This window comes from Clytia hemisphaerica, unplaced genomic scaffold (genome assembly GCF_902728285.1).
Source record: "Clytia hemisphaerica strain Z4C2 unplaced genomic scaffold, Clytia hemisphaerica genome assembly, whole genome shotgun sequence".
Lineage (NCBI taxonomy): Eukaryota > Metazoa > Cnidaria > Hydrozoa > Leptothecata > Clytiidae > Clytia > Clytia hemisphaerica.
In genome coordinates, this window is record NW_027103555.1 from 676,865 (window position 1) to 689,902 (window position 13,038).

Genomic DNA, 13,038 nt, shown 5'->3' on the forward strand with positions numbered 1-13,038 from the left:
GGTTATAAATACTTAGCAAATCCAATCTTAGCAGCCAATCGACAAAGCAACTTTAAGGCTGAAATTCTCTTGAAAAATAAGAAACTCCAGGCTCGAAGCAAAGCTAAGGTCCCTTATAAAAAACGTACATTTTTTGAATGCAATTAATTCAATGACTGAATATATTTTCCCTGAGCAAACCTAAACCTTAATTATTTCCCATAACTTAGGGCTTAAATCATCAACCTCTCTTTCAGATATATCAAATCTTTGAACATGTTGACCATCCTTGCATGGATCTGAAAAACCTAGCTTTTTTAATCCCAGGGAAACTCAGGGAAATTTAATTTTCCAGATTCATTGTAACAGAATATCTTGTATTTAAGGGTCTGGGCAACTTGATTTTGAAAGTCTCCTTGCTTCGGGACCAACAAAATATTGACTCCTTATATTCTTATTTGCCTTATTAAAGCATTTATAAAATTAGGAATATACACATTTTTTTATAAGAACAAACTATATAAGAACACAAGGCCTCGATGGCTAAAATCTTAAGAACAAGTCAAGAACATTTTAAGGCTTTGTGGACTTAAAAACACCCTATTTCTTAGGAAAACGATCAAAGATATTCACAAAATGGTCAAAATATGAACATGTCAAGAACATTTTTAGGCTTAAAACTCAAAAAATTAAGAACATTCGAAGGCTTCAAAAATTTCGAATGTTTTTATACAAAAACGTGTATCAAAGCATTTATAAAGTTAGGTATACATTGTTCCAAAACAAGTCCTTGGCTATACATCAGCTCATCAATGAATAAGACAAATTCCAAAAAACTATATATTTCTCGCTGGTGACCCAACCTGACAGTTATTGATTAAATGTACAATAATTATAATTGGGTCGTAATTGTATCAAATTATCAAAGGAGTTATGATTGTGATTGAAATTATCGAAAATTCATTCATAATTAAGAAAAGAAATACCTGTTTAAAAAATGTACAATAATCAAAGCAAAGTTTTGCTTATAGCAAAACACTGTAGTGTGCAGGTTGTGTTAAAAATGGTTGTTTTTTGATGGTCTGATAGCTGAGGTACGTATATTAAAAAAGAATTGTTGCTAAGTTCTGGTTTCGTCGGGGAAAAGAAGCATTGACTTCCAAACCCGAAGGACTAGACTCGAGACTCCTGGATGGAAAATGAAACCACTTATTTCCCATCCAGAACGCCCGCGCGTGGTTTTTACACGAACGCCGGACTGATAGTAAAATCTATCGCTAGATTTTTAAAAATGTTGTCCTCAAAAACAAAGAAACCGCTAGATACAATCCGTTGTCGTGATTGCAGCGCGTTCTAGACACGTTCTGGATGGGAAATAAGTGGCTTCACTTTTCTTGCCTGGGAAAGGTTAGAGATTCTACTCAAGCCCTTTTGGGCTTTAAACTCAATGAAAAGAAGCATTAGAACCTGACAATCTGACATTCAACATATTCAATGTAGGTTGTTTAAATAATTACGCATATAAGTGCTAAAGAAAACAGGGCATACTGCGCTAACATTGTTGCTTCCGGTATCACGCTGCCATGTTGATGAAATTTGTTTCGTCGACCAAAGAGATCATTGGTTTTATGTAGAAACATCCGTTTAGAGGGGATTAAGTGCAACTTCCGATTTAAGCAACGAACGCCTTCCTAGCCATTTACCAACTGACTGGACAGGCACACAATTTTGATCCCTTTTTCTGCCATGAATGGTCATTAATGTCTTTGTCTTGGTAAAAAATAGACAAACTTTTATTATATCGAGTAATCAAAGCTTATTTCAAAAACACCCCTGATCTAGGTTTTTCTTTTGGGTTGAAAATTTGTTTGAATTAAAACACTAGTATATTATGAGTGGGCTGAAACAATCACAAATAGCTTAACCTCCCACACATACACGTCTTTTTTATAACAACATCCAAAAATTTTGAAGCCTTGGGATGTTCTTAATTTTACAGTTTTAAGCCTAAAAATGTTCTTTAACATGTTCGTATTTTCGCTATCTTTTGAGCATTTGTGTCAGTTTTCCTATGAAATTTGGTGTTCTAGAGTCCGCAAAGCCTTAAAATGTTCTTAACGTGTTCTTAACTTTTTGGCCATCGAAGTCTTATGTTCTTATATAGTTTGTTCTTAATACGCGTAAAAAATAGAAAGGTTCTTTGGACAGGTTCTCCTTCCTTTATAAAGGAAGTAAAGTTGTTGGTTCATGAGAGTTTTCTACCAGCACTGGTAAATCAATTATAGGGATGAGTATGAATTTCTGTTGATGCGATTTATGATCTTGACCCCATCTCTAAAATAATGAGATTGCTCCTCCCCATCCATTGATTAGATGGATCCCTGCTTAGTAAAAGATAAACATATAATTAAAAACAAACGCAACTAAAGGGATTAAGAAATAACAATGTTCATTGATAGCTTAATCAAAACATACAGAGCGAGAGAGAAAGTCACATCGGTTAAAACTCCCCCTTAAATTTTTGGCTATTTATCAACTAAACAAGTTTTAGAGGGTATGATATATTGTGGCGGAGAGTGATTATTACCATATAAGGACAATGAAACAAAGCAACACTCTCCGACGTGAAATGAAAACCCTTAATATCGACCAGCTGGTTAGTTATCGTTATACATTATCATTCTGATCTGATTTTTAGACATGACATTCTATCGCCTCAAAGACTTTATTAGAAATCGAACTATTATGTGGATTGGACTTAAGCTAATGATGGATAATGTTTTGACGGGAGACTTTTTTTGCTTTGTAACGTCTTCTTTTTTGGCGTTTCGAATTTTGACGTTCACGTTTGTTTCGGAACCGTAACGTCTGAACATGGTCTTAATCACTGGGGATAAAATACGATTGTATCCAACATCGTTCCTTGAGTATTTTAAGCTTATCTTGATGCTTACTGATAGCGCCAAATAATACCCTAGTCTATTACAGTCTATACTAGATGTCACGGCTTTTTATCTACGCAGTAACGTATTTTAATTAAAAATTTTGTAATGAAAAATCCTGGTTTTTGGTGAGGTGCTCGCTAGATAAAACCCTGGCATTGTCTGGCTTTCGAATGGGAATTGAAAAATAAATCGTCAGATTTCATTTGTTGCACTGTAGTGTAGCTTTGTAAAGTCAGGTTTTTATATGACGTATTGTTTTTGGGAAATTTCCACACTGAAAGGGGATAACGTAAAGCCTGGAATACACGGGACGAGATTGGATTCTATTTCACACCATCTTGGTTTTCTAGATACAGTATAAGCACATGTTTCCTGTCTCACTAACTTTGTCAAAATTCAGATTAAAAGTTTCAATGTTTTTCAAATGAATGAATTATGGTGACATTATCTTCTACTTGGTAAAACACTTGAACATATAACTGTTAATATCGCTGTCACAGTGCTGTGAATTGCTCTCAAAGTTCAAACAATGTTTCACAAGATTTAAAAGATTATAGAGGGTAATAAAGGCTAAGATATACAAACAGACATGTCGTCATGGAAGGATTTAAAAGGAGGAAGAAAAGGAGTATACGTTTATGGATGACCTTTATATTGACCTTGCAAGGTGTATTTTTCTTCAAGAATTTTCAAGAGAGAGATGAGTGTTTTTAGTTCAAGATTCATCATAATAGAGCTTGAGTGAGAAGTCTAGGTTGGTATTTCGTTTCAAAAGGATAGATCAGTTCAGATGGCATACCAGGCGGAATAACCCTAAATGGGGGAGGCTGAAGGCCCAATTAGGATAAAATTCACTAGTAATTTGAGAAAAAAATCTAATTTTCTCAAAAGTGGGGAGGCTGAAGTCTCTCCACTTCCGCCGGGCCTGTGTGGGCTGAAGAAAGCATTCAAACCGCAGCTTCTCTACCCCAGTGCACCCCTGTCTGACAGGTGAAACCACCTCTTCCCACAGTGGAGATAGAAATTTGTATTAGAATCTCAACGGGGGTAAAAATTCAATTGCTCCAAAGTTAAAATCCAGTAGTGATGGTTTTGGAGTGCAATTTTTAAACATTGAATCAGCACACACCCCCTAATTGAATTTCGGATGGGGATGAAACAAGAGCCAATTTCCCAGCGGGGCTAAAACTCTAGGGCAGCTTTCCCACCGGAGTGCGGAGACATAATTTTTACCAAATTCTGCAGTGGGCCTGAGACAGGCCTGAGAAAATTTGCTATCTAATAAATTAAGGATCATTCGACTCGAGTCCCTTTTTTCGTTGCTACATTGTCAAATCATCTGAGATCACCATCTCCAGCAACCTCGTTCCCTGCGTATTATCAGCTAGTACCCTGAGTATCAGAGGTTAAGTTTTCAAAGAAATTAGAAACCTCTGAAGACAAATAATATAAATTTTATCGCGCATGTGTCAATCTAATCACTGTAGAAAAAATCAAAGATGAAGAGCAAATATTACCATATTAATGTCTAGCAGACTGTATCAGTATGCAGTTTACTATTTACGAATTCCTCAGAAACCTCCAAGTGTAGTTGAAATGAGTTCATTTCGAAAGAAATCTTTTACATGATCCCCAAATGTATAACAGTAATTACTAAACTTTTAATTATGGAAATGTCACTTTAATTGAAACCAAACAAGACGACTTAAAGTCGAAAATTTCGCCTAGAATTTAAACTACATAGGAAAAAACAAGAAGTAGAGATTGAAGCCAATTTGAAATCTACTTTACATCGAGCCTTGATGAAACAATTTTACAAGAACAACGAAGCTTAAAATCGCTAAAAAAAGAGACCAATTTAAGAACAACTGTTCTTTAATTTTTAAGAACTAATAAACAAAGGTAATATCACCGTCTATCAAAAGTTATTTATTTGATTCTTATAAAACAAATGCTTATATAAGAAAAATGAATATGCTCATATTGTGCGCCATCTCTTGTTTACTTTGTAAGAGCTAATTACCAAAAGGTATATTACCGTCTATCAAGAGTTATTGATTTGATTCTTATAAAGTAAATGCTTATAAGAATAATAAATATGCTCATAATGTGCGCCGTCCCTTGATTACTTTGTAAGAGCTAATTACCGAAAGGTATATCACCGTCTATCAAGAGTTATTGATTTGATTCTTATATTGTAATGCTATAAGAAAAATAATAACTCATATTGTGGCGCCGTCCCTTGTTTTACTTTGTAAGAAATTACCGAAAGGTTGGATAAAGGTTATTGATTTGATTCTTATAAAAAGTAAATGCTTATAAAAAAATAAATATGTCATATTGTGCCCCATCTTGTTTACTTTGTAAGAACTAATTACTGAAATATATACCGTCTATAAAGAGTTGATTGGATTCTTAAAGTATATGCTGAAAAAAATATGGCATATTGTCTCCATCCTTTGTTTACTTTGTAAGAACTAATTACGAAGGTATATACCGTCTATCAAGAGTTAAGATTTGATTCTTAAAATATATGCTTATAGAAAAAAAAAAACGTACCTTGTTTACTTTGTAAAAGAACAAGATATAAAGTATATGCGAATCAAAAAGCTAAGACACCAGAAAACCCGCGAAAACGTCCGTGGTTATAAGCGTGTATTTGTAAATTAAATTTAGTGAGTTCGTCCACCGTATCAAGCACTTTCGTTTTCTAATTTTTTTTCCGATGACACCGCCGCCGCAGAAAGGCTATCGTAATACTTTCGCTAAGCGAAATTAACTAGGTCACAGTGTGGATCTAAACCACACTGAAACGACCGCCTTCCATCACGCATCACGCGAAAAAGCGCGCGCACGTTATTAACGCCTACATGTCATCTCCAGTACATTCTAGATTATTCATTGAAAACAGACTAAAATGTCTAGTCCGATATTCACCGAATAAAACATTCAGTCTAAAAAACCGAAGTAAATGGTAGACAAGTAATGAGCCAAGGCGAGATTGCGTAGAAAGAAACCGCCTCCGGCGATAAGCTTTATGTTCCTATCACACTCCCACGAAAAATTCTCATCCAAGCTTGGAATGGTTACTTTTGTCTTCGCTGATTGTGCGATAAATAGAATCTTCGATTCGTCGGCACAGCGTAAATATATGATTTTGAGCTGTGCTTTTCACGGTAATCAGCTAGCGCTGCGCGATAGCGCTAGATAATACCCTGTCTACATTGGCTGGTTTTTGAACGCGTAAAGGCCGGTCTCCACTCCACTTTCACGCGAAATGAGCTATAAAGTTTTAACGTTTTTGTAAGGTTATTGGTCGGCTGAAAAATGAAGCAATTTCATTGGTCAAAATTGACGTAACGATTGAAAACAGTTGAAATCTTAACTTTTCCTCCTTATCAGTACACAATATCCAAACATTAAACATGACTACTCTCTCTTGGAGACCTTCGCAATTAATGAATAAAGTTAAACGAATGATTGAAAAATCCGAACAAACTTCTCTTCAAATATGCTAAGCTCTAATTCCAATCTTGTTTTTGGTGCCGTTCCCAAAATTATGTCGAGCACGAAAAACGTTCGTTCGCAATCCAGCTTTTGGCAGGACAAAACCTTGGGTCGTTAAATAAATAAATAAATCTCTCGGTGAATCTCTTCCTCGTACCCGTATCGATTTTCTCGGTTCTGCTTCTGTGTCTTCTCAGTCGGTCAGCTGTCGTCCGTCTTTTACATGGTAAGACGAAATGAATCAAAAGCGAAAAGATGACACGTCTAATCTCATAGATATTCGCATGCACTTGAAATAAAGAATTATTAAAGTGTATATGGGAGATAATAGCAGTTCGTAAAGTCGGTTGTAACCAAAGCATGTTTTGTCAGAAACAATTCCCCACTAGAGATATTAAATATTGCTTTCTCTCCTCGTAGCTGTTTTGCATTTTTCTGCCTTTTTTTTATAATATCATCTCTTCTTTCCTTTTCTTCAATCTTGGTTAACCGATAAAAGCGCAAATTGATAAGTGATTTGGGAATTAGGGGACGAAGTTAAATAAGTAAGTCTCTCATACCTGTTGTCCGTCGAAGTTCAAACGAATTCATCAATAATCATTAAATTCTAATGCCTCTTCTGACACCCACAGGCTGGAAAATGCCTCTACCAATCAATCGACTGGTAAACATAATACGATCCAGTCCACTGACCGATCAATAATTTTGTCAATTCATTAATATCTCCTTCACCTGTTCTAACGTCACGTCACCAGTTCGTTTTGAGCATGAAAAAGAAGAAATAGAAGAGACGCAATACTCTGACTCAAAATGGGAAATTAACGATTGTTTTGCAAGCATGTTCGCCTTAATGCCTTAGTCCCTCGTTAGGCCGTTGAAAATCTTAACATCATCCTAAAATCGACATGAAGCCAATGGACAATTGTTTATTTATTCACTTTTGAAACTATTCAAAATTTATAATGTACTTGAATAATTGGAAAAGGAACCGATCTATTTAAAAATGTCTGACACGAAACTATTAAACGCCGTCTTTCCTCCGCTGACTTCAATAATCATGAATTCTAATGCCGCGCTGTGCTCATCTGACACCAACGGGCTGGCAAATGCCTGTACCGCTCTAGCGATGGGTACAAATAAATAAAATCCGGTCCACCGGCCGATCAACTTCGCTCTAACGCCCATAAACTTAGTTTTTTTTTTTTTTTTTTTTAAATAATTAATTCTGGAAACCTTGCGTAAATCCCATCCAGTTCATATACGCTTTCCTTTTCATTTATTTTCGAAACCCATTGCAAAATCGACAAATGTCAAGTCTGTTAATTAATTCTCGAAAACCTGGCGTAAATACCATGTGTTCATCTACCTTTCCGCTTTACTTGTTCTAACGCCCGTAAATTCAATTTTTGAATGGTTGTTTTAATTTTTCAAAAACTTATTGCAAAATCGAAAATAATGTCTCCAAAATATAATTGATTCTCGAAACCTGGTGTAAATACCATCTGGTTCATCTACGCTATCCGCTTTATTCGCTCTAACGCCCGTAAATTCATTTTTTGAATGGTTGTTTTCATTTTTCAAAAACTTATTGCAAAATCGAAAATAATGTCTCCAAAATAATAATAATTGATTCTCAAAACCTGGTGTAAATACTATCTGGTTCATATTCGCTTTCCGCTTTATTCGTTCTAACGCCCGTGAATTCAATTTTTGAATGGTTGTTTTCATTTTTCAAAAACTTACCGCAAAATCGAAAATAATGTCTCCAAAATAATAATTGATTCTCGAAACCTGGTGTAAATACCATCTGGTTCATCTACGCTATCCGCTTTATTCGTTCTAACGCCCGTAAATTCATTTTTTGAATGGTTGTTTTAATTTTTCAAAAACTTATTGCAAAATCGAAAATAATGTCTCCAAAAATATAATTGATTCTCGAAACCTGGTGTAAATACCATCTGGTTCATCTACGCTATCCGCTTTATTCGCTCTAACGCCCGTAAATTCATTTTTTGAATGGTTGTTTTCATTTTTCAAAAACTTATTGCAAAATCGAAAATAATGTCTCCAAAATAATAATTGATTCTCAAAACCTGGTGTAAATACTATCTGGTTCATATTCGCTTTCCGCTTTATTCGTTCTAACGCCCGTGAATTCAATTTTTGAATGGTTGTTTTCATTTTTCAAAAACTTACCGCAAAATCGAAAATAATGTCTCCAAAATAATAATCGATTCTCGAAACCTGGTGTAAATACCATCTGGTTCATCTACGCTATCCGCTTTATTCGTTCTAACGCCCGTAAATTCATTTTTTGAATGGTTGTTTTAATTTTTCAAAAACTTATTGCAAAATCGAAAATAATGTCTCCAAAATATAATTGATTCTCGAAACCTGGTGTAAATACCATCTGGTTCATCTACGCTATCCGCTTTATTCGCTCTAACGCCCGTAAATTCATTTTTTGAATGGTTGTTTTCATTTTTCAAAAACTTATTGCAAAATCGAAAATAATGTCTCCAAAATATAATTGATTCTCGAAACCTGGTGTAAATACCATCTGGTTCATCTACGCTATCCGCTTTATTCGCTCTAACGCCCGTGAATTCAATTTTTGAATGGTTGTTTTCATTTTTCAAAAACTTATTGCAAAATCGAAAATAATGTCTCCAAAATAATAATTGATTCTCGAAACCTGGTGTAAATACTATCTGGTTCATTTACGCTTTCTGCTTTATTCGCTCTAACGCTCGTTAATTTAATTCTGACGTTACTGTTAATTCGACATTAACAGATAATTCAAAGATCGATAAATAAATCTGTAAATAATACGAAGAAATATTTTCGAAATCATTTAGCTCAATAGCTTGCGTAAATAACGCATGTTCCGCTAGCCTATCCACAATTCCGTCAACATCTCTACTTTCCTCGTTTACAGTTTTAAAACGTCCTGTTTATACAGTTTTGGCAAAGATAGAAATATCCTAAATTAAGAAGCGTTGTCTCTTATGAATCATTAGTTATTGTAAACTTGATAAGTAATACGAGGAAATATTTTTCAAAATATATTTTCAAATCAGATAATTCTCAAAAGCTGGTGTAAATAAGGTCTGTTTCACGAACCAATCGGAAATCCTTAAACATAAAACTCAACAAATTATGCAAAATTTCTCAAAACCTTTGAAAACTCATTTAATTGCGAATGCCAAGAAGAAAAAGAATGTCCGAAAATTTTCTGCGTTCAGACGATAACAAAAGCTTTGCAGTGTTAAAATTTTTAATCTGACAAGAATCTGTCAGTTTTCATTTTTCCATTTGCGATGCGAATGCATTTTTGTAGTATGAGCAATAAAATTACAGTTAAGGGAAAGAATAGAAGTCTAACTTTTAGGTCCCTGGAGACTCATAGAAAGTATGACAAATTGTCACGTTGTCGTTACACAAAAATTAAAAGATTATCACGCATACTTTTCAATCAAATAACTTCAACTAAGTTCTATCAAATTCTCTTTGGATTTCCAGCTCCTTTTCTCTTCGACTCTTAAGACTTATCAGTTGCTCCCTTGAGGACGGATAAAAAATCAAAATGCAAAGTTTCTAAAATTTTTAGCTGTTTAAAAAACAACGTATCGTTCCATCTTTCCTCGTGTTATGTTTATAAGAGAAGTGTAGTATAGCAGTATGAATTTTTGAGATCACTACAATGCTATCCCGATTTTGCAAATACTTTTGAAAACTTAACCTTTATATGAATTTTTCGAACACACATGAAGCTTTCAATGCACACCTTGCTCTTGATTCTCGATACTAAGTCATTAGATACAAATGTTTGATACGTTCTTAAAAAGAAGGATTTCTTACCATATTGCAAAGCTTTCTTTGTTCCTTTCATCCTTTTTCTTTTTGTACCCTTTTCAGTCTCGTTCATAAATCAAAGTTTCTCATATGATCTAACAAACTATTTTTGATTTCCTTTGAAGTCTCTTTTTGTATCTTGACATTATCCAGTGCTTTCTCAGTTTTTCTGAGTTTTGCTGCCTACTCCTGTAAACGTCTTCTAGTACACGACCTTTGCGTTGCAATGAGATGACACGTCTACTAATCTCTCCCTTTTATAGCGCATGCTCAAGAATTCGCATGCCGGTACTTTCGTCCGGAACCGTATAAGATATTCGATTTCCGGATTATTTTTTCAAAATATATCGGAAATCACACCTTCCTTCAACTTGTTTTGTTCACGCAAAACTTTTTTATGACGTAATCTTTTCTATAGTCAAAAAAGGTGTCGCCCATTTCGCGCAAAAGCGGATACCGGCCTTAAGATTACGTAATTCAAAAGCAAAACGTCAGATTTCATTTGTTCCTGGATTTGAAACCATTGCATTGTAGTGTAACTTTGTAAAGTCAGAATTTTTTATGACGTATTGTTTTGAGAAGTTCCCCCTCTGAGAGGGGGAACTCGCATCAGCCAACACCAGGGTATTCTCTGGCGTCTATCAGTAACGTAAATAAAGCCTGGAATAAACGGGGACGAGGTTGCATCTCCAGTTTCAATAAACTGATGAACATTTTTATAGTAATCGAGGAAAATAATGAATGAACCAAACAGAACGCAAAAAGTTGGGTTCGAATTCCTTTGTTTACAGCACTCCAGTCTTAGGGGCTTCGTGGAAATTTCCTTTGGTAATAGACGATATCGCGTTTAGATAAATGCAATGCATTCTGGTTTCTCGGGGACTCTCAAAGGAATTATAATGTCGATTATATAATGATCTGGAATAGATTATAATTCCCTTGAGGGTCCCCGAGAAACCAGAATGCATTGCATTTATCTAAACGCGATATCGTCTATTGGAGGGTAACAACAAGATATCAGTGGTGATGGAAAACCACAGATCTCTGCAAAGCCCAAAGGGCTAGGTGGAGAGCTTTAAGCTTTTCCAAGTAACAAAAAGTGAATATCTTAAAAAATATCGCTGCTATTGTTTCGAAAATCCGCAAAGCTTCTGATTTGGGCTTTAGAAATCTTTGTGGAAAACCCTCCATCTTGCAATGGATTGGCGTTTTGAATTATCTAGCTTATTATTAAAAAAGAAAAAATCTAGTGGCGTTCCCAAAAATTCCTCAAATACTATTTCTGTTGAGTCTTATGTATGGCAATAGGGGTGAGTAAGAAGAATCTAATTCACAGCTGAAAAGATATTGCAGCAGATTAAAGATAATTAAAGTTACATATATGGAATATATATATTATCATTAAATGAGTTTTTAAATCAACAATATGTTGACGTCAGTAAACTATAAACTCTACGCAATTATGTTATCGAAAATACCTCGAGCTTTATCAGACGTGCAATACCTCTATTTGTTTACTTTAGCAACCATATCTTGATGACTAAAAAAACAACATTGAAATAAATAATACTTTGAAAACACCCTATGGACTAAAATTCGGATTGCAAAAAATTAGAATCGTTTATGTCCTCAAACTCCGTTTTATCTGGAAAGGGAACCACACGTTTTTTTATAAGAACAAACTATATAAGAACATAAGGCTTCGATGGCCAAAATATTAAGAACAAGTAACGAACATTTTAAGGCTTTGCGGACTCTAAAACATCCTTTTTCTTAGGAAAATGGTCAAAAATACTCACAAAATGGTCAAAATAAGAACATGTTCAGAACATTTTTAGGCTTAAAGCTCAAAAATTTAAGAGCATCCGAAGACTTCAAAAACTTTGGATGTTCTTATAAAAAACGTGTAGACGAAAGATCATATTAATCGAAGAAGTAATCATGAGTTTGAAAATTTAATTTTGAGATATAATCAAAGACATCATTAGATAGATAGCAGGATTTCTATTTTTGAAAACACATATTTTGATGATACCTTTTATTTCTCACTTTCATTTGAGGTGATATTCACAAGTTTATACCTTATTCTAAAGTTTAAATGCGATAGAATTATTTGTGTAAGTGAAATTTGCAATAATCAAGTTCTGGTTTGAATTTTCATAGTGAGACACTGTATAGAGATGTAGTACTGTATTAAATTTATCGATTTTGAAAGTTAAGGTGAAAGTTTTCAAAATACACATCAACAGCTAGTATTCATTATAGTGATATTACTGTATAGTTGCTATCCTTAGCCTCTGGCTTTGAAACTTTAAATCAACGTAATTGGTAAGATAACTTTTAACACTTGGGGATCAAACACCCTGCCCGATCATGGTTCAAACATGGAACAATGACCATAATGTATAAAACGTAGATTGTATTTGTAGCATTTGTGAGCATAACGCTTTCAAAATTTGATATGACAAAATGCGATTAATGATTTACTGTTTAACTAGGGAAGAAGACGAACAAACTCGCACCCAGGCCCTTACTTTGCGTCAGTTATGAGCTGGATACAATAGTAGGTATTGGATTGCTTTTTAGAAAATAGCATCAACTATCATTGCCTTAACAACATGCTTTAGAACTTGATCTAAAAGAAGGGGGCTGACCCTTATCATAGCAGGTGATTTTTACACACAGACGAATAATCTGACACTGACATTTGAATCTTTGAAGGCAATGCAAGAACTGTGCAATATGTAGAATC